The sequence below is a fragment of the Cavia porcellus genome, unplaced genomic scaffold (assembly GCF_034190915.1).
Source record: "Cavia porcellus strain 051 isolate PalLab524CR breed Dunkin Hartley unplaced genomic scaffold, mCavPor4.1 scaffold_38, whole genome shotgun sequence".
Classification (NCBI taxonomy): Eukaryota; Metazoa; Chordata; class Mammalia; order Rodentia; family Caviidae; genus Cavia; species Cavia porcellus.
The window spans coordinates 10,982,499-11,009,761 of record NW_026947521.1 but is presented as its reverse complement, the minus strand read 5'-3'; the positions used below and the strand labels follow the sequence as shown (position 1 = coordinate 11,009,761).

At 36.5% G+C, this 27,263-nt stretch overlaps 1 long non-coding RNA gene across 1 annotated transcript; it reads left to right on the top strand.

Moving 5' to 3' along the window:
- The first annotated feature begins 11,273 nt into the window (after positions 1–11,273).
- On the top strand, positions 11,274–25,922 carry LOC134474755 (uncharacterized). The gene is made up of 3 exons (XR_010045605.1): positions 11,274–12,308; positions 25,053–25,108; positions 25,887–25,922. It is a non-coding gene; the product is annotated as an uncharacterized LOC134474755 (long non-coding RNA).
- Positions 25,923–27,263: the final 1,341 nt, after the last annotated feature.

Genomic DNA, 27,263 nt, shown 5'->3' with positions numbered 1-27,263 from the left:
TCATGACTAGATGAGCCACTTTGGCACCATGATGGCTTCCTCAACAGTCGCTGCTTTCCCTTATCCCCACGTCTGTAATCTCTTCCGGTATCAAGACAGAGCACCGGACTCAAATAGAAGCAACTTCCCGGGTCGGGCTGTGAAGCTCATCCTGAGACGGCGCGGGACGCTTGCAGCGGTTTTCAGAGAGCGACCCCTGGGGCAGACTGTGGGATGCGAACCCTGGAAACGCGGGTGCATTTTCTTCTTGGCTGTCACAAAAAACGGCAGAGGCGGGGTTGGGGTGGCGTCTACATGACAGCGCTGATCGCCTGAACTTGTGAGAAGCAACCTTTGAGAAGCGCTTGGAACAGAGCTCCCGGGCGCGCTGGGCCGCGGAAACGTTCGTCCAAGAACAGCGCCGGGAGCCAGCAGGAGCAGGCCGGACGGCCGCAGCAAGGCCCCACGCGGATGCCGCCCGCCGCGCCTCCCCGGGGCTCCGGCGCAGCTCACCGAGGCGCCGGCCCCCGGAGGCGCAGCCGGCCAGACGCGTTACCTCGGACTTTTTCTCCTCTTTTTCACAATAGCAATTACACATTTAGGGTTATGTTACTCCTACATTTCTTATTACTTTTTACACTAGAGAGACAATGTCATATTTATAAATATGATTCTTATTTATTTCACTAGTGAGGACAGTCTCAAGTTGTCTCCATTTACCTATGAAGGCCTCAAGATCATCCTGTTTTATAGCTGAGTAATGTTACATTGTATAAAAAACCACATCTTTTTCATCCACTCTGCAGTTGATGTGCATCTTGGTTGTTTCCAAGATTTAGCTATTACAAATTGTGTTGCTATGAACTTGAGTGCACATACATGACTTTGGCATGACCTTTTCAGGTTTTCTGGGAAAATATTCAGGAAGGAAATAGCTGAATTGAATCGAACTTCCAATCCTAGTTTTCTGAGAAATCTCCATACTGATTTCCATAGTGGTTGCACCATTCTACACTCCCACCAACAGTGGAGCAGTGTTCCTTTTTCCCAACAGCCTCACCAGCATTTGTTATCAGTTGATTTCTTGATGGCCACTATTCTTTTCAGAGTGAGATGAAATCTCGATGCTGTTTAAATTTGCATTTCTCAAATGACCAGTGATGGTGAACATTTCTTTATGTAATTATTTGCCATTTGTGTATCTTCATCTGAGAAATGTGTGTTCATCTCAGATGTCCATTTTTGGAGAGGGTCTTTGAATTTGGGGGCTTGATGTTTTTCCGTTCTTTACATGTTCTGGATATAAGCCCTTTGAGGAGTTGTTGGCTAAAATTGTTTCCCATTCTGTGGGTTTTCTTTTCACTCTGTTGGTGATTTCTCTTGATGTGCAGAAACTTTTGAATAACATGAGATCCCAGTTGTTGATTCTTTGATGTGTTTCCCATGCAGTTTGCATTTTGTTCATGAATTCTCTGCCTACCCCTATGTCTCCAAGTCTTCTGCCTACCTGGTCTTCCAGTAGATTTAAGGTTTCTGTATTAATATTTAGGTCTTTGGTCCATTTAGACTTTAATTTTGTGCATAGTGATAGGCATGGATCTAGCTTCAGTCTTCAGCATGTGGAGAGCCAATTTTTCCAGCCCCATTTATTAAAGAGTGAACATGTTTAGCCCCATTTTCAAATATCAGGTGGTTGATTGTCTTTGTAGTTGTGCTTGCATCTTGTAATCTGTTCCACTGATCCTCAGGTCTATTTCTTTGCCAGTACCATGCTGATTTTATCACTGTGCCTTCGTAGTATAGTTTCAGGCCAGGAATTGAGATGCCTCCTACGTTGCCTTGCTTGCTCAGAATTGCCTTTGCTATTGTAGGTTTCTTCTTTTTCCACGTGAGTTTCAGGAGTGTTTTCTCTAGATCCGTGAGGCATGTTATTGGTATTCTGATTGGGGTTGCATGAAATGTGTAGAACAGTTTTGGGTGTATGGCCGTTTTCATAATGTTGGTTCTTCCTAACGAAGAATAAGGAATTTCCTTTGATTTTCTAATATCCTCTTTAATCTCCTTTTTTAGCATAGCATAATTTTCAGCATATAGGTCTTTTACATTCTTAGTTAGGTTGATTCCTAAATATTTCATTTTTTAGATGCAGTTGTGAAAGGCTATCTTTCCATAATTTCTCTCTCAGTGAGTTTTTGTTTGTGTACAGGAATGCTATTGAGTTTTGAGCATTGACTTTGTATCCAGCTACACTGTTGAATTTGTTTATTACTTCCAGTAATCTTTTCATGGTGTTTTTGGGTCTTCCAAATAGAGTATCATGTTATCTGCAAATAATGATAATTTAACTTCTTCCTTTCCTATCTTTATTCATTTTATTTCTCTCTCTTGTCTGAATACCCTAGCTAGTGTTTCCAGAACTATGTTGAATAGAAGTGGTGATTGTAGACATCCTTGTCTTATTCCTGATTTTAAAGTGAAAGCTTTCAGTATAGTATTGCCATTTAGTATAATGTTGGCTATAGGTTTGTCATAGATGGCCTTTATAAGATTGATGCAGACACTGCGTAGTCTGAGTTTTTGAAGGGTTTTTAATCATGAACACGTGTTGGACTTTATCAGAAGTTCTGCATCTATTGAAATGACCATGTGGTTTTTGTTTCTGATCTGTTGATGGGATGTATTACATTTATTGATTTGCATATGTTAACCATTCCTGCATTCCTAGAATGAATCCCACTAGGTCATGATGTATAATCTTATTGATGATTTGCTGCATTCTCTTTGCCGGTATTTTATTGAGAATCTTTGCATCAATATTCATTAGAGAGATTGGGCTATAGTTCTCCTTTTTGGTTGGGTCTTTCTCTGGTTTTGGTATGAGAGTTATACTTGCCTCCAGGAATGATTTAGGGAGGATTGCTTCCTTTTCATTTTTTTTGAAGAATTTAAGGAGTATTTGCATGAAATCTTCTCTAAATTTGTTATAGAATTCTGCCACGAATCCCTCAGAACTTGGCCTTTTCTTTTTGGTAAATTTTAAATTATAGTTTCAATTTCAATAGCTGATACTGGGTTATTTTAAAATGCTACATCTTCTTGGTTGAGTTTGGTCGTTCATATGTTTCTAGAAATCTGTCCATTTCCTCTGTGTTTTCCACTCTATATGACTAGAGACCTGTAAAGTAGGTATTCATGATGTTTTCAATTTCCATGGAATCTATAGTTATTTCCCCCTTCTCAGACCTTATTGCATGAATTTGAGTTTGTCTTTCTTTTTCTTTATGAGGTTAGCTAGAGGCTTGTCCGTTTTGTTTATTCTCTCAAAAACACAAGCTTTTTGATTCATTCTTTGCATTTTTTTGTTTCAATTGCATTGATTTCTGCTCTAATCTTTAGAATTTTCTCTCCTATGAGTTTTGGGTTTAACTTGCTCTTTTTTTTCTAGAAGCTTGAGATGAAGGATTATATTGTTTATTTGAGCTTGTTCTGTTTTCTTGATATGACAATTTATTGCTATATATTTCTCTCTTTAGACTGCTTTCATTTGATCCCACAGATTACAGTATGTTGTTTCTGCATTTTCATTGATGTGTAGGTACTGCTTTATTTCTTCTGTAATTTCATCTGTAACCCACTGGTTGTTCAAAAAGTTGTTATTTAATTTCCATGTATTTATGCAGGTTTTGCAATTTTTTGCCATTAATTTGCGATTTCAGTGTGCTACAGTTAGATAGTAGGCATGGGATAACTTCAGTACCTTTGAAGTTACTTTAAGAATATTTTATGGGATACTATATGGTCTATTCCGGAGACTGTCCCATGCACAGCTGAGAAGAATCTGTATTCTGACATGCTTGGGTGGAACACTGCAAACATCTACCAAGTCCAGTTGCTCACAGGTATATTTCAGTTCTATTATTTCTTTTTTTATTTTTTATTTTAAAGAGATAAAGACCAAAAAGGACAGAACAAAGAACATCAGAACAGAACAATGTAAGCAACACAGTACTTCACCACAAGACAACCCAATATTAATAGTAGCTACCTTAATGTCTCTTTCTTTGAAATAGTTGAGTGTATTAACGTACAATAGTATCAAACATAACAAAATAGTATAACACCATACAAGAGAATGAAAGTATTATAGGGCCCTCAGAACCAAATAACAGAAAACAAATAATGGCTACTATATTGTCTCCTTTTCCATAAAAAATTTGTGTATACTATCACACATATTAAAATCCAATAAGATACAACATGATAGAATCAACAGAAACAGAAGAACAAAAGCATAGTAGGACTTCAAAGCAAGATCAAATTAAATCAGCAATGGCTGCCAAAATGTCTTTTTTTCTTCAAAATAGCTGTTCATATCATCACACATAATGAAATCAAGCAAATCATTAAAACTATCCCAATTAATGAATGAAAACATCATAAGACTTCAAAGCAATGTAATGGGCAATCATGATTACCATAAAATTTTATGTACACTTATCGTTTCTTACACCAGGGAGACTATACAGTATTCATACATGTGAGTTTGATTTGTTTCACTTATGAGTATGGCCTCAAGTTGCATCCACTTATTTATAAATATCCCAATGTGATCATTCTTTATAGCTGAGTAGTACTCCATTGTATAACACTATCACAACCCTTTTATCCATTCCTCAGTTGATGGACACTTAGGTTGTTTCCAAGATCTGGCTATTGCAATTTGTGCTGCTATAAACATGGGTCCACATATATCATTGTGGTATGATGTTTTTAGTTCTTCTGGAAATATGCTAGGTCAAATGGGACTTCCAATCCCAGGTTTTGAGGAATCTCCAGACTAACCTTCACAGTGGTTGCCCCAATCTATTCTCCTACCAACAGTGTACAAGAGTTTGTTTTTTCCTACAGCCTCTCTAGCATTTGTTGTTGGTAGTTTTCTTGATTTTGGCCATTCTTTCTGGAGTGAGATGGAATCTCAGTGTTGATTTAATTTGCATTTCTTTAATGACTAATGATGATGAACATTTTTTCGTGTATGTATTTGCCATTTTTATCTCTTCATCTGAGAACTGTGTAATCATCTTGGATGCCCATTTTTGGATTGCATGTTTGAATTTCAGGGCTGTTATTTTAAAAATTCTTTGTATGTTTTAAAGAGAAGTCCTTTGTCTGAGAGACAGTTCACTAAGATTTTTTTCCCCAGTTTGTCGGTTTTCTACTCACTACGTTGGTGATTTTCTTTTGACATGCAGAAACTTTTTAATATGTCGTGATCGCAGTTATTGATTCTGGGAAGTATTTTCTGTGCATTTTGACTCCTGTTCATAAATTCTCTACATACCACTATGTCTTCAAGATTTTTACCTAATTTATCTTCCAGCAGATTTAGTGTTTCTGCTTTAATATTCAGATCCTTGATCCATTATATCTTAGTTTAGTACATGGTAATAGGCATGGGTCTAGTTTTAGTTTTTGGCATGTGGAGAGCTATTTTTCTAGCACCATTTATTAAAGAGACTGTTGTTCTTTCAGTGAATATATTTGGCCCCTTTATCAAAGATAAGGTGGTTGAGTGTGTTTGTAGTTGTGGTTATATCTTCTAATCTATTCCATTGATCTTCAGATCTGTTTTTATTCCAGGACCATGTTGATTTTATTATAATAGCTTTGTAGTATAACTTCAAACCAGAGATTGTTACGCTTCCTGCCTTGCCTTTGCTGATTAGAATTGCCTTTGTTATTCTAGGTCTCTTCTGGTTCCAGATGAATTTTAGGAGTCATTTCTCTAGATCTGGAAGTCGGTTGATGGTATTTTCATGAGGTTGCAGTGAATCTGTATAACAGTTTTGGGAGAAGGACCATTTGGAAAATATTTATTCTTCATATCCCCGAATAAAGGATGTCTTTCCATTTTCTGAGATCCTCTTCAATTTATTTTTCAGGGTATTATAATTTTCCCTGTATAGATCATTTACTTGTTTTGTGAGATCAATTCCTAAGTAGTTCTTTTGGATGCTACTGTGAAGGGTGTGGCTTCTCGTATTTCTCTCTCAGTGATTTTGTTTTTAGTATATAGGAATGCAATTGAGTTTGAGTATTGATTTTGTATCCAGCCACATTGCTGAATTTATTTATTATATCTAGGAGTCTTTCAATGGAGTTTTGGGGGTCTTCTATGTAGAGTATCATGTCATCTGCATGTACTATTTTAACTTCTTCTTTTCTTAACTTTAGCCCTTCATTTCTCTCTGTTGTCTAATTGCTCTGGCTAGTGTTTCCAGTACTATGTTGAATAGGAGCGGTGATAATGGCATCCTTGTCTTGTGCTTGATTTTAAGGTAAAGGCCTTGAGTTTCTGGCCATTCAATATGATCCTGTCTGTGGGTTTGTCATAGATGTCCTTTATCGTACTGAGGTAAAGACCATCTACTCCCATTTTCTGTAAGTTTCTTATCATGAATGAATGTTGGACCTTACCAAAAGCCTTTTTCTGCATCTATAGAAATGATCATGTGATTCTTACTTTTGGCTCTATTGATATGGTGGATTACATTGATGGATTCACGTATGTTGAACCATTCCTGCATGGCTGGTATGATTCCCCTTGGTGTGGCGTATAATCTTCATGATGATTTGCTGCATCCTGTTTGCCAATATTTTGTTGAGAATTTTTGCATCTGTGTTCATTAGGGAGATTGGTCCATAGTTGTCTTTTTAGTTGGGTCTTTCTCAGGTTTTGGTATTAGTCTAATATTTCCTTCCAGAAATGACTTGGGAAGAGATACTTCCCTATTGATTTCATTGAAGAGTTTGAGGAGTGTCAGCATTAAGTCTTTTTTAAAATTGTATTTAAGGAGAAAAAGAAAAAAAAACAGAAATTGGGAAGTTTTTTTATTTCTTGTAGAATTCCACAGTGAGTCCGTGTGGGCCTGGGTTCTTGTTTGTAGGTAAGAACTTAATTATATTTTCAATTTCACTAATAGAAATTGGGTTATTCAGCAGTTTCACAAAAGACCCAGCTTTTGTAGGTCATATGTTTCTAGGAATCGGTCCCCTTCTTCAGTGTTATGAACCCTATGAGACTACAGGTTTTTGAAACAGGTATCGATGATTTTCTGTATTTCCACAGAGTCTATAGTGATTTCACCGTTTTCATTCCTTATTGCATGAATTTGAGCTCTAACTTTTATTTGTTTTCTTTCTTTCTTTATTCATTTATTCTTTCAAAGAACCAACTCTTTCACTCATTGATTCTTTGTAATGTTTTCTTAGTCTCTATTGCGTTAATTCGTGCTCTGATTTTTACAATTTCCTCCCTTCTTATGGCTTTGGGCTTGACTTGCTCTTCTTTTTCTAGATATTTGAGGTATAGCATCAGGTTGTTTATTTGTGTTCATTCTGTTTTCCTGATGTGGGAACTCAGTGTAATAAATTTTTCTCTGAGGGCCACTTTCATTGCATCCCACAGATCCTGGTAATTTGTATTTGTATTTTCATTTGCTTGAAGGCATTGTTTAATTTCTTCTTATTTTCCTCTGTGACCCACTGATTGCTCAAGAGTGTATTATTCAACTTCCATGTGTTCGTGGAGTTTTTGCAGTGCCTTTTATCATTAGTTTCTGATTTTATAGTGTTATGATCTGATAACATGCATGGGATAATTTTCCTTGTTTTGCATTTACTTAAATATGTTCTTTGGGCTAGTATATGGTCTATTTTAGAGAATGTCCCATGTGCTGCTGAGAAGAATGTATATTCTGATGTTTTTGGATGGAACACTCTGTATATGTCTATCAAGTCCATGTGTTCGCAGGTGTAATTCAGTCCTGTTATTTCTTTGCTGATTTTCTGTCTGGTTGATCCGTCCCTTAGTGCCAATGGTGTGTTAAGGTCTCCAATTATAATTGTGTTGTTGCTTATTTGATTTTTCATTTCTATTAATACTTGCTTTGTATAGCTGGGTGCTCTGGAATTTGGTGCATATATATTTAAGATTGTTATCTCTTCCTCTTGAAGTTTCCCCCTAAATAGTATGTAGTTTATGTAGTATGTAGTTCTTTATCTCTTCGTATCATTCTTCATTGCAGTTCACACTGTGTGTGAACAGAATGGCTACCCCCAATTTTTTTTTTTGTTTTGTTGCATGAAGTATTGTTTTCCACCCTTTGAGTTTCCATCTATGAGTTTCCTTTTGGGTTAGATGTGTTTCTGGTAGACAGCATATGGTTAAATATCATCTCTTGATCTATTCTGCCAGTTTCTTGCTTTTAATTGGTGAATTGAGACCATTTACATTAATGGGTATAAGTGTTATACTTTGGCTTATTGTTGACATGTTATATTTCTGCTGTTACATTTTTACCTTTCCATTCTGTTTGTCTGCCTTGCTTCGAGGATTTTTGGATGTGTATCTAGAATGTCTTTTTATTCTTTGTAGGGTTGGTTTGGTGGTCATGAAGTTCTTCATCTCTTCTTTGTCATGGAAGTGTCTTATTTCTGCATCCATTTTGAAAGGACAGTTTTGCATGGTGCATCAGTTTAGATTGGAAGTCGTTTTCCTTTAGGATCTGAAATACTTCACTTCATGGTCTTCTTGACGTCATTGTTTGTGTTGAGAAGTCTCTTGTGATTTGGATTGGTTTTCCTTTATAGGTGATCTGTCTTTCTCTCTAACACCTTTTAATATTCTATTATGTTGGATTTCTCAGATGGTGATTATTATTTGTTTGGGTGTAGTTTTATTTTAGTTATGGCTATTTGGAGCTCAATATACTTCAATAATGCATATGTCAGTTTTCATTCTCGTGTTTGGGAAATTTTCAGCTATTACTTCTTGATATCATTTGTGTTGTAACCCCTTCTTCATTTATCCCTGTGAATCTTATGTTGTTTTTCTTTGAATCATGTTGCAGTGGTTGAATTGTTATTTCCTGATTCCTTATTATCTTTAAAAGATCTCTCCTTTCCTATTCACTAGCTGGAATCTTGTGTTCAAGGTCTGAAAATCTATCTTCACTTTTATTGAGGCAGTTTTGACAACTTTCAATGGAATTTTTTGATTTCCCGTTATCCCTTTGAATCTTCATGTATTCTGTTTGTTTCTTACATTGTTCTTCTAGGGATTCTATGTTTTTGCATTGTTCCCTTAATTTTCTAACTGTGTCTTCTTTAGATGTGTTCAGCATTTCTTTCATTTCTTTTTTCATTTCTTCTTTTACCTGAGAGATTATTTGTAATTTGAATTCTTTTAAGGCTTCCTGGAGTTGCTTTTTTATTTCAGGTATTTCAGGTGTATGGCTTATATTTCTTGGTATATACATGGCTCCTAAGCTTTCTTGGGATGGGCTAAAGGTTTGAAATTGCATTTTGGTGTTTTGTCTTGTCATTATCCTCTATTTCCGTGTTTCAAGTGAGGTTCCAAAGCTTCTTTTGGCTATGTTGGAAATCACCTCCAATGCTCAGCTCTTGGGTCTGAATGGAAGTTGCTGAGCATCATCCAGTCAGGCCCCCAGGACCTCCCGTGCTAACTCCAGTGTTCTGAGAAGCCTGGTGGGCTCCTAACCACTGCTGGTGATGGTCCACAGGTCTCCCTGGGCAAGCACATATGCACTGGAAATCACTTCACATGCCCTCAGCTCTCCAGTGTAACCTATTGTTGTGCAGAATCCACCACTTTCCTTCCCCCCTGTGGTCATTCAGTGCCACTGGTAAGCTCTTTATTAATTCACTAATGGTTAAGGTTTAATCTTGATGAATTCCACATCTCTTTGTTATCATTACTGGCTCTCATTATAATCACTAGTGGCACAAAGCTGACAAATGTAGATTTTCAGGAATTTGAACAATATCCACCTTGAATCTGTATTTAATTGAAGGCATGTGACAGACTATGTCACTGTATTCAGTTAAGAAAGCCCTGGCAGAAATCAATGAAATTGTAAGAACAGAGATGGGAATGCTTTTTAAATTCGTATTGCTTATTTCTTAGTGTGTGTGTGTGTTGGGGGGGTAATGGAGGATTGCACCTAGGACCTTCTCACTGAGCTGCATCACCACCATTCAGCACTGCTCACCCCTTGTTAAATTTGAGACAGTGTTTCACTAAGTTTCAGAGGCAGAAATCAGACATGAACTTGGATCCCTCTTCCTAGCCTCACAGAGTGATAAGCTTACAGGGTTGTACCACCCTATCCAGCTGGGAATTGTGGTAATTTCTTTTTAGCGCTCCTTTGAAACTGTTTAACAGCAGGGAGAACTGCATACAAATGGAGGATAAGTATAAGTGTTGAAAAATTATTGAAATAGGTATAATGCTTTTCATTTCATGGTAGGACCTCACTTTTTTGGTAAAACATGATGTTAAGGGGAGAATTTTACACAGAAATGCTTGCTTTGTACACAACCATTTGGCAGCCCATGCATACCAAAGGTAAAAGCAAAACTGTGACTTAAACGTGGCTCTTAGCTCTATGCAGTTTTCCTGCATCAATTGAACTCACAAGGAGGTTTCAGAACCCTGCTCCAAATTTGAAGTTGAAGATGCTCAGAGAGAAGGGTCTGTCCTGTGTTCAGAGCCTGTGTGACCATGTCAGTGTGCCCTTTTACAGACCCACCTCTGTGTTTCCCTGTGCCAACTGCTGACTGTGCCTCTATGAGAGTTTGCAGCTCTTAAAAGATGGTATATTTTAATAAAGATTCTGGAATTTCAGAATATCTTTTATTCATTTATAAGAATGTAATCTAAGTGCTGGGGTTTTATCTCAGCGGCATAGGCGCCTGCCTTGCAAGTGTGTGCTCATGAGTTTGATCCCTGGTACTGATAAAAAAGGACAAAGACAAAAATAAAATGTAATCTAGATTTAAGAATAAATATTTAGAAATGGAATGGAATTTAGAAATTGTTTAAAATTGTTCCCATATGCTAATAATGTTGTTCCATGCTAATAATCATGTTCCTATCAGAATGCCTGTAGACATTAATAATTAAAATCACAACTGAATAATTTATGCTTGTTACCAAGAATTTTGTATCTTTCATTTCAGCCTTGCCCCTTAAAAATATGTGTCTTACTGAGTTTCATTGTGATACAATTTTCATATTGAGTGGTATGAAAATTTTCATATTATGCAGTATTAGAATTTGTTCATTATGAGAAAATCCATCCTGAGCAGTGTTATAATTTATTTATTATGTTAAAATCCAAATTGAGCAGTATTAGAATCTTTATTGATGAACCATATTTTACATTTGATTTGTATAACATTGGTAATTTAAATGGAACCAGAATAAAACTTATTAAAAGCAATAGTTACGCATGGGGATCCCAGGATTGCCGTTATATATGAGAAGTGAAGTTTTGTACTCATCTTTCTAACAGCTGAGATAATATTTTCATCTAATAATAGGACAGAAAGAGCCGTAACTGGTTTAATAAGAAGTGATCCAAGTTCACTTGGGGCTGATCTCACAATTGAGTGACCATGTAATGGGGTACTCCTTGAAAGCTGGAATGGTTAAGAATTGTAGTTGGATCCTGTCACCAGGTGGAGAATTCAGCAAGTTTCCTGCCTAACTGCTTTGCATGGTACCGAAACTGTTAATTCCCTGAAACTGTTAATTCCTCAGGTATTGATATTTGGCAGAAGACAAGTAGTGTTGAATACGAGTAAAGCAAAGGTAAAGAGATTTTAATACTGAAGAAATAATGCAGTTTTATAATTTCTCAAACAGATGATTATCAAATCTGTTGAGACATAGAAGTCATGGAAAATGATTCTTTGGAAGATAGGGTGAGAATTTCTGCCTAGGGATGATAATTTAACTCATTAATTTAATCCAAATCCTTCAATCATTTTTGACTGTGCATTATGGTTGGAGCTACTGAGAAAAAAGATACAGCCCCTGCCTGAAGGTGCATTTGATTGAAGCGGGAGGTGTTACATAACTCTGAGTACCATGATAAAGGCTGTGATGGAAAGACCCTTGGAACCAGTGACTGGAGCGAGTTGTGACCCTGGGGTTTCTGTAGCCACTGTGGGCAGAGAGCATGCACTGCAGAGGGTATGGCAGGGCAGCACGTGTGGAAGCACTGGGAGTGAGAAGGAAGAGACTGCTGTGTGTTGTTATCTATATCAGGTTAACAGTCAGGGTCCTTCACAAGCTGTTCAGTTCAGCTGAGAAGCAGGCAGTTGTGTGGGTTTTAAATTGTTTCTGCTTCTCCACAGGAAGGCCTCACACCACTTATGCTTGCTCTAAGGGAAAACAGAATGGAAGCGGCAGCATTGTTAAAAAAGACAGAAAGAAAGAATGTGGTGAATGAGCTGGAAAGGTATGGTTGTTCTTTTTTTAAACAAGAGTTCAGCAGTGTTGTGGAGTGGTAATAAGTCAAATAAGTCAGTAGGTGAAAGACTACCTTAGTGATTGGTGTATAATGAAAAAGATCAACACAAACCATCAGATAGAAAAATTATTTGGATTGGCAACATAAGGACTGTACAGTACAAGTCATGCTCTATTATTGAGTAATTTTTTGACAGATGCCTGCTTTTTAATGAGAAGAATAACTTTTGTAGTAAAACAATAAGGAAGAACACTGTGTATTGCTATGTTCATGGAACTTCCTCAGAGTACAAAACATAAACCTAAATGCTTCATAGAAAAAGGAAAAAGTGTAAATGTTTCTTTTCAGTGATTGAAAATGAGCTAGTAATATAAACAAGTTGGCATATAAAAATATTTGGAGAAGCAAAATATGCAATTTGGAAAAGTATGCTCATATAAGAGAAACCAGAAAATATTTAAACTTGTGTTTCAGACTTATTTCAAAGAACTTTATATCCTCAAGTTGCATTCATTTATCTATGAGTTCCTCAAGGTTATCTTTCTTTTTCATAGTGCAGTATTCCATTGTGTATAGTTGCCATTTTCCTTGTACATTATTCTCTTAATGGATGTACACACTATTTTAGAGATGTAGCTGTTAGAAATTGTGCTGCTGTAAACATAGATATCTATATATCCCTGTATGTATGATTTTAACTATTTTGGAAGATTTCTGCAAGGGGACATAGCTGTGTCAAGTGGATTTCTATTTTTAGTTTTTTGTGGAATCACCACACTCTTTCCTGTAGTGTTCATACTGGTTTACATTTGCACCACTGGTGTAGAAAAACTCATCACCATTTATCATTAGACTTTTTTTCATGGAAATCTTTGTAAGATAAAATGCTATCTTGGTGTATATTTAATTTGCATTTATGTAATTTCCAGAAGCAATGATGAGTTTTCCGTGTTTTTATTGGCCATTTGTACTTCTAACAAGTATCATTTCATTTTATTTTTCTGTTCTTTGAGCTTTCTTTACTAGGTCTATACTTTGATGCTTGTCCTCTGCCTGTGGAGTGACTAATAAGGTTTTTTTTGTTTTGTTTTGTTTTGTTTTGTATTCTGAAGGTTGTCTCTTCATTCTGTTGGTTGTTTCCTTTGCAATAGAGAATCTTTTTAATTTCACAAGACTCCATTTGTTGATTCTCTATATTGTATTTTGTGCCATTAGGGTTTTGTTCAGAAAGTCCTTGCCTATGCCTGTGTCTTTGAGTACTGCCTATTTTGTCTTCCAGAAGATTGCTTCTGTTTTAACATTTAGTTGTTTGACCCATTTTGGTTATAGTTTAGTACATGGTGAGATATGTGGATCTAGACTCAATCTGTTGCACGTAGGTATCCAATTTTCCCAGCACCATCCCTTGAAAGAATATCTTTACTCCGGTGTATGTTTTTGACTCCTTTGTCAAAGATCACACAGCGCTCTGGCTCTGTGTGCTTTGAGTTGTCTCTGTTTGTTGTGCTCTCTTCAACTGATGCACATGCCTGTTTCTATGTCAGTACCATGTGGGTTTCATCACTGTAACTTTATAGTGTAGCTCTGAGCTTGGGATTATGATTCTGATGCCACCTGCGTTGCTTTTGTCACTTTTGAGTCTCTTCTAATTCCACCAAATTTTAGGATAATGTTTCTTTAGCTCTGTGAGAATTGACTTTGGTATTTAACTTGGGGTTGCATGAAGTCTGTTTACCAATTTTGAAAGTCAGGCCATTTTGACAGTATCGGTTTTGCCTATCCGGAAATGAGGAATATCTTTTCATTTTCTGATATTTTAGTTGCCTTTTTCTGATTTGTGTAATTTCCACTGTACAACTCTTTGCTTTCTTAGGTTAATGTCTACCCATTTAAGTTTTTTTGATGCAATCGTGAATGATACTATTTTCCTAATTGCTTTTTCATTGAGTTCTTCAATATTGTAAAACATTGCTATTGATTTTCATCTCTGTATGTGTGTGTGTGTTTTATCCTTGTATCTTATTAACCTTGGCTAACAGTTCTAGAATTGTGTGATGGACAGTTTAGCATTTTGTAAGCAGATGATCATGTCATGTGCAAATAAAGGCCTTGAATGACTATATTGATCAGGAATGGTGATAAGAAGCCTCCTTGTCTTGTTCCTGTTTTTAGAGAGAAGGCTTTTAGTGTTTCCCCGTTGCATGTGATGTAAGCACGAGGATGGTCATAAATGACTTTTATCATGTTGAGATGAAAACATTCGGTACTTATTTTCTTCAGGATTTTGAGAATGAGTGTTGCATTTTATCACAGCCATTTTGCATTTTATCATAGCCGTTTTCTCAGCCTGTTTAGCTGATCGTGTGGTTTTGGGTCTTGCTTCTTTGTAGATGAGGAATTAGAATTATCATTTGTGTTTATTGAGCCTCTTTGTATTCAGGGGCCTGAAACCTGTTTGGTACAGTGCATGATGGTTTTGATAATTTATTGCTTTTGGTTTACCAGTATCTTATTAAGGATTTTTACATCCATGTTCATTAAGCAAATTGTTCTCTAATTGCCTTTTGTGGTTGTATTATTTTCTAGTTTTGTGATGAGGATAATGATAGCTTCCAAGAATGACTTTTGAAGTCCTACTTTTATTTTTACTGCAGAGTTTTTGTGTTAGATATTCACGGAAGTTGTTATAGAGTTTCATTGTGAACCCATCAGGTTCTGGGCTTTCTTAGCTGGTATTTTTTTTTTTTAAGTTCTCAAATTTCCTTACCTGATGCTAAAAGATTCAGGATTTTCATATCTTTTTGTTCTTTTTTGGTAATCCATATATATCTAAGAATCTCTCCATCTTTTCTGAGCAAAGGCTTAGCATATACTTTCATGAAATAGTTGCTAATAACTTCTAGAAGTTTGACAATGTCTATTGTGATTCCACATTTTTTATTTCTAATTGTAGTATTTTATATGTTTTGGCTTTTGATAAAATTGGCTTATATTTGATTTACTTTGTTTATTTTTTCAAAAGCTCTTCAATTCAGTGGTTCTTTTTTTCCCTTTAGTTTCTATTCATTGATTTCTGTAATGAGGTTGATAGTGTTTTTCTTTTTACTAGCTGTGTGCTTGAATTGTTCTTATTTTTCAGTGACCTTGCAATGCATCATTATGTTTTTGAGCTCATCCTATTTTGTAAAAATGAGAATACTCACTTCTCTATACTTCCTATATTGAACTAGTTTCATTGTATCTCATAAATATTGGTGCACAACTAACTCTAGGAACTGTCTTATTTCTTCCTTAATTTTCTCTATGACTCAGTGATTGTCTTTAATATCCATCTGTTTGCACAATTTCTGTAGTTTCTTTTGCTATTGATATCTACTTGCATCGCACTGTAATCTGATAGTATGCATAGTAAAATTTTTATTCTTTTGCATTTACTTCGTTGTGCTTTATTAACCAGAATATGGTCTGTCTCCAAGAAAGTACTATATGAGACTAAAGAATGTATCTTCTGTTGTCTTTTGGAACACTGTATACAGTACATCTCCAAGTGACAAACATTCAAGTTGCAAAGTTTCAGAGATGCAAATGGGACCTCACATTACAGAAAATTGTAGATGCAAAGAAATCAGAAAGGTTGCTTGTGTGTCTACCAGACACTGCTACAGTTGTGCTGTTGTGTACTTACAGTATGTACAGCTTTACAGAGCTACATCAGAACCTGGGATGTCTGGAAGCAAGCAGAAAAGCAGCAGTGATATGGATGTTGCTGCTAAGAAGTGCAAAGCAATAACCATGGAAACAAAAGTGAAAATAATTAATTGCATTGTGTCTTAGTTACTTTTCTTTCTTTGCTGACACAAAATACCCAACACTGAAAATTAAGGAAGGAAAGATTTCTTTAGCTTACAGTTTGTGGAAGTTTCTTTCCATAATCAGGTGGCTCCAGGGCAGGATGGCATGGCACCAGGGCAACACATTGACAGCAGCAGCTTGCAAAAGCATCCAGAGCAATAAGGAGGAAGCGAAAGCCTCTTTCCCACCCTTATACTCTACACAGCCCAATCCAGAGCAGGTGTAACACTCCCCAAATGTCTGTCCTCTTCTTTCACAGTATGAGGAAATTTACAAAGAAGGATCCTGGATCCCTGTTGAGTCTCTCATAAAAGGTGTAAAGTTCTCAAGTTGACACAGTGTATCAACCACAACAGATAGAGGTAAAAAAAATAGTATACATGGCTGGTTTTTATAACATGAATCATGCAACCATGTCCACAGTTATGAAGAAAAGGAACAATATATTGAAATGTGTGTGGTCCACTGTGCCAATGAAGCCATTTTGCTGGACTTACAGAGAAATCTGATTTACAAAATTCTCCCTGAATAGAACTTATTAATAAGTCAGGGAAATTACTGTATATATATTAAGTCCATTTGTTTAATGTTTGGTTCAACTTTTACATTCCTTTGTTAATGTAATTTTGTTTAGTTGAAGAATTTTTGATAATGGTGTGTGTAGATCTTTTACTAAAATTGTATTGATATTTATTATATAATTTTCATTAGGTTTTTTGGGTCAAGGTTAGTCACTGTTGCTTGGCATGTTTATAAGTATTATCTCTTTCTATTGAATAAACACATTAATGTAACATTTGTTTTGCTTTCTTAATTTCTCTCTCTCTCTCTCTCTCTCTCTCTCTCTTTCTTTCTGTTTTTTTTGTGTGTGTGTGTGTGCATGTCTCCTTTGAATAGCTTTGCCTTGAAAACAGGATTATCCCTCCTGCTTGTTTTGGGTTCTCTTCGTGTTGAATATGGTTTTGCAAACTTTGATTTTTTAATCCATGGAATTTTTATTGTATGAATATCTTTGTTTGTTTGTTGCTGCAGGGTCTCACTATGTATTACAGGCTGTCCTTGAACTTGTTTATATAGCTCAGGAAGGCCTTGAACTCACAGTGATCTCCTTGTCTCAGTGTGGCTTTACAGGCACGTGTATTTCTTGCATAGAGCATACTTTTGGATTATGTTTCTTGGTCCATTCTACTAACGCAGGCCTTTTGATTAATGAGTCCATTTACATGGCAGTTATGACTGGTAAGTACTGATCTGTTCCTGTATAGTAATTTCATGTTGTTTTCTTTTCATTCTACTTGTTACCCTACATGATGTATTTGTTTGATTACATCTTTGACATTTTTAGCTTCATTTTGTCCTAAGATATACTTGAAAAGTTTTTGGAATATTTGTTAGGTGGACATAAGTATCTTTAGATTTATTATGGAAGTATCTTATTCATCAATTTTGAGAGATAATTTTAGTCAAGGTTGGAAGTTGCTTTCCTTAAGAGCTTGAAACACTGACTTCCATGCTGCCCTTATCTTTAAGTTTTGTGCTGAGACATCCATTATAATTCTGCTGGCTTTTCCTTAATAGGCAATTCATTGCTTTGCATCAGTAACTTTTAAGATTTTGTACTTGTGCTACATGTCATTTTTAAGTATGTGGCATGGAGTAGTTTTTTCTGATCAAGGCTACTGTGATCATACTTTACCTGCTTGTATGATTTCTGCTACTTGCCTCAACAGGCTTTCTATGTCCATTCTGCTGTCTTCTGATTTTCCACTAATTACCATTCTTCTTGTATTAGTGCTCTTTGAATTTTCTAGGAGATGTCAGGTCCATTTTTCTTATCCCTCTGTACCTCTAAGGTACCTCTCAGTAAGTGATCATTGACCTCAGCCTGTCTTCTAGATTTTCAGTGTTTACATTAAATATTTTTTGAATTTCAATTGTTTTCTATTCTAGATATTCATATTTTGTAATTCTTTATATAGTTCTAAAAGCTATTTCTTATATTTTCTTTAATCTTGTTGATCATCTGTTTCAGGAGGGTCAATATTTGATTAGTTGTATGTTGTGAAATTTGCCAGTTGCCTGTGGAAGTGTTTTATCTGGATACCCTTTCAGAAATGTCTGCTGTGTGGTTTATGATTTCCTCCCTAGGGCCCTCCAAACTGGTTGCGGGGGGGGGGTAGTATTGGGAGGTTGTGAAGGCATTTTGTTGCCTTATCTTTTCATGTTTCACTTTCTTCTGTTTGTTTTTCATGATTGAGTTTACAAATTTTATGGACTGGTGTCCTGTTTTGGGGGGAGTGAATCCGTATTGTTTTTGACATCCCCACCCCAAGGTGTGTGCCTGGTGGCATAGAGAGAAATCTAATGTAACTCTGATATGTTACATTGGCTGTTGTAATAAATTCAACAACAATGGAATCACATTGCAAGTGAATATTCACAAATCCTAGACACGAGTCATGAACAGCACTTAACCAAAACAAGGAGGACTATCAGTTAAGTGAGTTATACTACCCTGTAGTAGTTCAGGCCACTAAATTCTGCTGGATGTAAGTGGTACAGTGCAAACATACAGCTACAGTATATGCCTTCTTTAGAAGTGGCCCTCTAACTATTACTTCCACCAAACTTGGCCTTTCAGAAGAGAATACGGGCCCCGTGATCTTCTTGTTCACAGCCCATACTTCCCAGGTGACCACAGGAGATCCATATTTAGCTCTCACCATGTGTAGCCTATCTCCCAAAGTTCTCACTTATTCTCTGAGGAAGGCTATCAGTTCAGTGTTGTACTGAAACTCTCTTTGGGCATTGGTCACTTCCTGGCGCAGGTCGTTCTGTTGATTTTTACCTTTGTGGCCCTGTGCTGAGGGGAACCCAGTGCTGGAGGATAGTGTGTTCAGGTCTGGGTACTCCTTACCCCTCTTTAGATGTCAGGCAGGCATCTATGTCAGCTCGGAATGCAATGCTTACTTACTGGTTTGTCCTCCAACTCTGCTTTGGGACAGGGGGCATTGGCTTTATCTGAGGGTGGGGCACTCAGCCTGAGGTTTGCTGTTTGTGCTCTGATTTTGCTGGTCATTTGACCATCCGTTAACTAGAGTTTGACATCTTTTCATAAAGCACAGAAGTTGGGACTGAATTGAGAGCTTCACAGATGTGAAGCATCTGTCATAGCACTGAAATACAACCCCAGACCCTATCTTGGGACTTGAGAATCATTACCCATAGGGATCCCATGTAATTGCTAGTACAGTTCTCTATGGTGTACAAGTAGTGTCACAGTTTTGATTTTTCTAATTAACCACTTGGGTCTTGACATGTCTAGTTTAGCATAAAATCTTTGTTACTTTGCAGTAGGAGCTCTCTCCTACACCCTCGTCCCTGAATTTTCCAAAAATCCAAGACATTGCTTAAGACTGAAGAATTCAGTCCTCTTTCATGAGTCAAGTGTACTTTTGTGGTTTGTGTTATTATTAAGTATCTCTCAGTGTAGTGGTGATTAACTTTTAGTCCCAGGTTGTCATTACTGACCCAGATCCCTGAGCCTTCATGGTAATACACACTTACACTTAAATTGCAGCTTGTTTTATTGTTTTGGTTTTTTTTTTAGTATGTGTGCTTTTATGCTCAGTTTTTGTCCCTGAACTGGAAGCACTTTACTTTGGTGGCTGAACCTCGTAGATTCGCCCCATGCATGGTAAACAAAATGACTCTTCCCACCTCCTCAGAATCCTACATGGATCCTACACATTGGTGGAGACCTTCACGGTGGCTCATGCTCTGAGACCTTCATTAGTCTTCTGCCAGAAAATAAGAGCTGGGATCATTGTAAAGTACTGGAAAGACCCAAATAATGTTTCCAAAAGAGATCAATGTTTGTTTTTTCTTTGTCAACAGGTCTTTACCGAGAAGTCTCTTTATACCAAGTAGCACCATTACATAAGTTGTAAAAGGTCCCGAAGTAAGCCTTGAATTGGCAACAACTTCTGTTTGGCCTCTGAAATTGTTTACTACTGAAAATCTATTTTTGTCTTGGAATCAGGACTCTAGAATATTTACAGATTTTGTCTCATACAGAAGCAATTAAATGAAACTCTCTGAATTCATAGTAAAGAAAACTAAGCCCCAGCATGATGCAATATGTCCTGCACACAAGAGGGTTTTGCCTTCCATGTCAGTTGGAGACAGACAGAAATTGAACCAGCCGATCTTTGTTAGAATCACACTCAGAGTTTTGTTGTGTAGAGGAAGAATATTAGTCCATTCCAGGTCTTTAAAAGAACTAACTCTTCACTTCATTAGTTCTCCGTATTATCTTCTTAGTGTCAGTTGCATTAATTTCTGCTCTGATCTTTATAACTTCCTCCTTTATATGGGTTTTAGTCTTGCCTTCCGCCTCTTTACCTATAAACTTGAGATGCAACATAAAATTTTTGCTCTTTCTCTTTTTTTCTTTTAAATTTTATTTAAGGAGAAAAAAGCAGAGGAAAGGTATAAGTTATACAGATTTACAGAAAAAAAATAAACAGTAGGACATCACTAGTTAATGGATTACATATTGTCATCTTAGAGATAATTGTTCAAGTGACAAAATTAAAGCTTGTAAAGTTGATATTCCAACAATGATACTGCAAACAGTTCTGTTCAATGATCCAATAAAACTCAGTGATATCATTTTCTATCTTATACACTTAAATATACATGCAGTTATATCATTCAGAGCACTTTCTTTTCCTCTCTTTTGTACAATGACTATTACACATTTTGGGTTTTATTGCTCCCATGGATCTCATTACTTTTTTGGAAGAGAGTGAAACCAAATGTGACATAACAGAGCAGAGTCGGTCAAATCAAAAGGGTGGACATAATAGATAATGTAAAACCATAATACAAGGTGATCAACAATGGTTACCATAATGCCTCCCGCTATCTCTAATAGAATTGCCTATATCATCAGTTATAATAAAATTGAACAAAATAGTAAAGAACAAAACCGACAAAACCAAAACATTGAAGACATTGTAGGTCTTCAAAAGTAGATAAAAGTCAACCAGAATGGGCGTCATAATGAATCTCACTATCTTCACAGCTGTTGCCTAAACTTTCGAACCTGGTACTATCCAGCAAAACACAATAGGGGGACATCAGTCAAAAACAAGATGGTGAGAGTAATACAGGACTTTAAATCAAGATAATGGAAAGTCAAAGTGGGTTACTATAATATATCCTGCTATTTTTATTTATGTTTTCCTTATTTAAAAGGATAAAAATAAAAAAAGTAAATAATGGAGTGGAGATTGAGATAAAAGAGGGCATAACAGCAAAACAGCACAGATCAAAACATAACCATTTAAGCAGAATAGTGTTTCACCACCAGATAATCCTGACATAAAAGTAGTTACCATATTGTCTCTTTCCTTGAAATCCTTGAGTACAACTTCGTATACTGTAGCATTAAATATATCAAAACAATGTAAAACCATTTAAGAGAATGACAGCATTACAGGGTATTTAGAATCAACTAACAGAAAATGAACAATGGTTTCTGTATAATCTCCTTGTCTTTAAAAGTTTTTACTTATACTATCATACATAATAAAATCCAATAAGATACAACCTGTTTAGACCAATGGAGACAGAAGAACCAAAAGCTTGATGAGACTTCAAAACAAGATGATACTAAATCAGTATTACCTATTAAGATGTCATTTTCTCCAAAATAGCTGTTCCTATCATCCAATCTTCTCTGCCTCATTTCTGTTGAGCTCTTTTTCTGTTATTAGTTGTCAGTTTGTCTTCTTCATTTTGTTTTCTGCTCCATTCACTGTGGCCTCTCTGCCGCTACTTCTGGATTTTTTGTATTTTTCTTTTTTAGAATATCTTGCAGTGTTCTCTGTAGAGTTGAATTGGTGGTTGCAAATTCCCCGAGTTCCTCTTTATCCTGGAAGCACCTTGTTTTTCCATCAATTTCCAGGGACAGTTGTGCAGGATATCTCAATCTTGGCTGGAGATTATTATCTTTCAAAGCTTGAATTATTTCCCCCCACGCTCTTCGTGATTTGATGGTTTGTACAGAGAAATCTGCTGTAATTCTGATGGATGTTCCCTTGTAAGTGGTCTGTTTCTTGTCTCTGACAGCTTTTAATATTCTGTTCTTGTATTGAATTTCTGGAATTGTTATTATTATATGCCTGGGTGTTGCTCTGTTTGGGTTGTAGGTGGCTGGGGTCCTGTATGCCTCATACATCTGAGTATCTTTACCTTTTGCTAAATTAGGAAAATTCTCCTGGATTATTTCTGTGAGTAGCTTTTGTAGTTCATTTGTTTGTGTCCCTACTTCTACTTTTATGTTCTTAATTCTTAAGTTATGGATCCTCTTATCATCTTCTTGTCTTTGTATTATTGCTGTTTGTTTCTTTGTTATTTTAAAGAAGTTTTTCATTTCATTCTCCCATATTACAAATCTGCCTTCAAGTTCAGATAGTCTGTCCTTAGTACCTTTCAAGCTGTTATGCCAGTTTTCAATAGACTTTTTAGTTTCCTGGTAGTCCCTTTGAACCTGCTTCACATATTCTATGCTTTCTCTATTTTCTCCATCAAACAATTCTCCCCTCTTTTTCTGTTCTTCCATTCCACCATCTGTTTTTTCTTGGGTGGTGCTTAGCATTTCTCTAACTATTCTGCTTACTTCTAGCTTCAGGTCATTAATAACTTCATTCCTGAACTGATCTATGAGGCTCTCTAGATGGCGCTTTATGTCTATTGGTGCGGTGTCCGCTCTTGCCTGTTTCTCAGGATTAGGGGCTGAGGAGCCTTTCTTGTTGCTCCCTCTTCCCATATTCTTTGTTCTTTATATATGCAAGCATATATAGGAGGCCCAGCTTCCCTCCCTGTCAGCCACAGCCTGATCGAATTGCGCTGGCTAGGTGTTCCCGCCCACCGCAGCACACCAGGAAGTTGCAGACCAGGCAGCCTACACGGGGCCCACCCCTCCAGGCCACCCTCAGGCTCTGGGATCTGGGTTGTGCTAGCCTACTGGGTCTCAGCCAGCAGCGTCACGTAGGCTAGGCACTTCTCACCAATCCCGCCTGAGAGGGGCATATGTGGCTGAAGTCGACACAGCGCCCTGCTCCCGCAAATCTGCCCAGTTCCAGAATGCTTTCCGCTGGAGTCAAACTGTTGTACAGTGTCAGTTTCTCTCACTCACCTCACCACAAGTCAGTGCATGGCTCCCGTCCGTCCTGTTTTCGACTCCGTTCACCAATTCCCATTCTCAGAACTTCCGCACGTCTCTCTCCCTGCCGAGCCGATGCAGACGCAGTCGCCGCGTGGTGGGAAACCCAAATCGCGGTTTCCAATGGCGGGGGGGCCAGCCTCCACGCTGAGGCTTTTCTGTTCCTGTTCTAGCACCAGGACTGCATTCCAAGTTGGTTTCTCTCAGCCCAGTTTGTTCCTGGGTCAGCAGAGCATATCTCCACTGTTTTATTTCTCCTTACTCCGCACCATTCCTGACTTCAGAGCCAAGTCTTAGAAGCAGCCTCCATAGCTGCTGTTATCTGTCTGCTATGTTCTCCCAGAAGTCCCAGTTTTTGCTCTTTCTGTTTTTCTGATGTGAGACTTCACTATTACAAATTTCCCATAGGACTACTTTCATTGCATTCCAAAGGTTTCAGGAAGTTGTATCTGCATTTTCATTTAATTGTAGACATTGTTTAATTTCTTTTTTAATTTCATCTGTGACCCATTGGTTGTTCAGGAGTATGTTATTTATTTCCATGTGTTTATGGAATTTTTGCGGTTTCTTTTGGTGTTAATTTCCAGTTTCACTGGGATGTCATCAGGAAATATGCCTGGGATAAGTTCAGTTCCTTAGTACTTACTTAAGCATATTCTGTGGGCCAGTATATGGTCTAGAGAATGTCCCATTTGCAGCTGAGAAGAACATGTATCCTAATGTTGTTCAGTGGAATGTTGTAAACACTTACCAAGTCCACTTGTTCACAGGTTTTATTCAGTTCTGATATTTGTTTGCTGATTTTTGTCTACTTGGTTTATGTCTTTGTGACAATGGGGAATTAAACAGCTCTATCACAATTGTATTAATTCTTATTTGATTTTCCCTGTCTGGTCATGTTTGTCTGATACAGTTATGTGTTCTGCTTGAAGTTTTATTCCAGGTCTTGATATCTGTTACTTTTCTGCCATTGGCATAACTAGTTCAGTAGTAGAGAACAAATATGTTGTCCAATTTAATGAGATATTTATATATAGACTTAGTTATAAATTATTTAAAAGTTGATATGCCATGAATTATAAGCCACAGAGAAGAGAAGAGCTCATAGTCCAAATTAAGACCCATTATTTTCTGGTAACTACAGCACTTGAATACTACAATCTGAAAATACACACGTTGGGTTGTAGTTGGAATTCCAAATTAGGTGAGCATTTAGGAACTACTCACCCCTTACTTTATTATTTCTGAGAGCAGGTTTCTATGTTACCTCATCAAACCTTCATGGGATTCTGGTAAACTAAATTAGCCAAGTCCTTACAGTTTATAAGACTTTGAGTCTAAGGGAAATGACTTATGCAAAAAGAAACAGCTGTTGGTTTTCGAGCCGGAGCTTGTGATTTCAAGACAGTTTCTCTTAAATTGTGCTAATCCAGCTAATGCTTGGAGCTGTCTTGCCTTTCTTGATTGATGCCTGCCTCACTTTACTTACTGTTTTTTCTTCCTTAATTACAGGTGTAATAAAGTTTTGTAGACACGACAGATTTGAAGTATTGGAGTAAAGTTTTCATATTAGATCTAACGTTGTCTGAAATACGCTTAGTAATTTAATATGTTTTATATCAATTTTAAATCACTTTTTTGCATAGAAAAAATTCTCAATGTGAAGAAAAGGAATCTTCAAATTCTGACAATAGCCCTCCAGGTAAGACTTCTCATAGTGAATTACACTTGGTGGCCCTGTCTTGATTTTCAAAGACAAAAGGATGAGTGTGAAGGCACAAACCTGTAACCCCAGCACTGGCGAGGCTGAGGCAGGAGTACCTTCTTGTGTTGAAGGCAATCCTGCACTACATAGTGAGACCCTGTCTCAAAGAACAAAAAACAAAAGACAAAAACAACGAAAAAGGAAAAGAGTAAGAAAAAATTTTGAACACAGAAGAGGAGTTAAAACAATCACTGTGTCAATTAAATTTATATTTCCTTAATTTTTTTAATAATTCCAAACTCAGAATTATTTAAGAAATGAATCACAAGAAAGACCTAATCTAAAATATTCCATTTATTTAATTTTTACTTCTAAAATTCTAAACACAAAAAAGAATTTTAAACCCGTGTGGCTACTTTCTGTGCACTAACATTAGAGTAAACTTTTAATATTTTAACTAATGGATTAGACTTAGTAAAGGAATATTACTACATGATTGTATTACTGAAAAGTGATTTTTGTGACTAAAAATAGCATGCTAAGTCACTTTTATCATTATTTTCCATCCTAAGTATGTCATTTATATGGATCTGTATAATTTGTTACTCCTCAGTTCAGGAGATAATATCTATCACTGCTATTTTGATCTTGGAATTATCTCCAATTGTATACCGAGTTTCTGTAACAAGGTAATGGTAGATTCAGTAACGATGCTCAATTAATAGTGTTTTCTCTTTGTTTCTTTTCTTTATCTCTTCTGTTCTCTTATTTGTAGTGGTTGCAAGTGAATCTGAGACCTCTTTAACACGAGGCAAGTACCCCTCCACTCAGGTGTATCTTTTGCAACAAGAAGTTTGTTTTTTATATCAGGTTTTAGTTCACAGAAAAATTAAGAGGATATCCAAAAATTTCTGGTTTATTATGTGCCTCTCACACATGGGTTGCTTTCCTCAGGGGCCAGAGGCCTCCACTACATTAGAATGCTTGTTATGGACTATGATTTACAGGAGTCCATCGTTACAATTCAAAGTATCACTTTTAGTGTTCTCTATCAGATGGCTGTTTTGAAATGTGTAACATATTTACTGTTGCATCTATGTTTATTCTTCATTTTTTCTTAACACTGCAGAATTCAGAAGTATTTAAGAAATTCAGTATAGGAAATTAATGATCTAAATACTCCATTTATTTAATTTTTACTTCAGAAATCCCATACATGAAAAAGAGTTCTAAATCAGTATGGCTGATTTATACACACTAACATTAAAGTTTTAATTTTTTAAGTAAATGTGTTAGACTTAGTGAAAGAAAATTATTATATGGTTATATCACTAAAAAGTGAATTTTTGACTAGAACTAATATGTTAAGTCACTTTTCTCAATTATTTTCACTTAGTTGTGTAATTTATATTTTTCTGGATATTTTCCCGTTCTTTGCTTTAGGAGATTATACCTATACTGTGGTGCTTTGATCTTGGAATTATGTGAATTTGTATAGTGAGCTTCTGTAACATGATACTAGTAGATTTAGTAACTATTTTCATTTAATAGCTTTTAACCTATGTTTGTTTCTTTTCTCCTGTATGCTTTTCTTTTCTTTTGTCTTCTTTTTTGCAGTGGTTGCAATTAAAATTGAGGCTCCATTCATGCCAGGCAAGTGCTTTATCAGTGAGCTGTACCCTTTGCACTAAGATGTTTTTTTTTTTAAATCAGGTTTAATTTTGCAGCAAAATTGAAAGCAAGATCCAGAGATTTTTGTTTGATCACGTGCCTCTTGCACATGGGTTGCCTCCTTCCACAGCCAGTGCCCTCCGCTAAAGTAGTACAGTTGGTGTAGACAATGACTTTACACTGGCCCATTATTACCAAGCAAAGTCTGCAGTCAGTGTTAGGATTCACTGTTAGTGTTCCCCATCTCATGGGTGTACTGTAAGGTGAAGTGTATATTTGCAGTTCAATTTATATTTGTGTTTAATTTTTTGTTAATATTCCATATTTAGAAGAATTTAGGAAATGGATTATAGGAAATTTATAACCTAAAATACTTCATTCATTTAATTTTACTTGAATTCCTATACATGAAAAAGTTTTAAATCACTATGGCTACTTTGTGTGAATTAAGATTAAACTTTTAATATTTTAAATAAATATG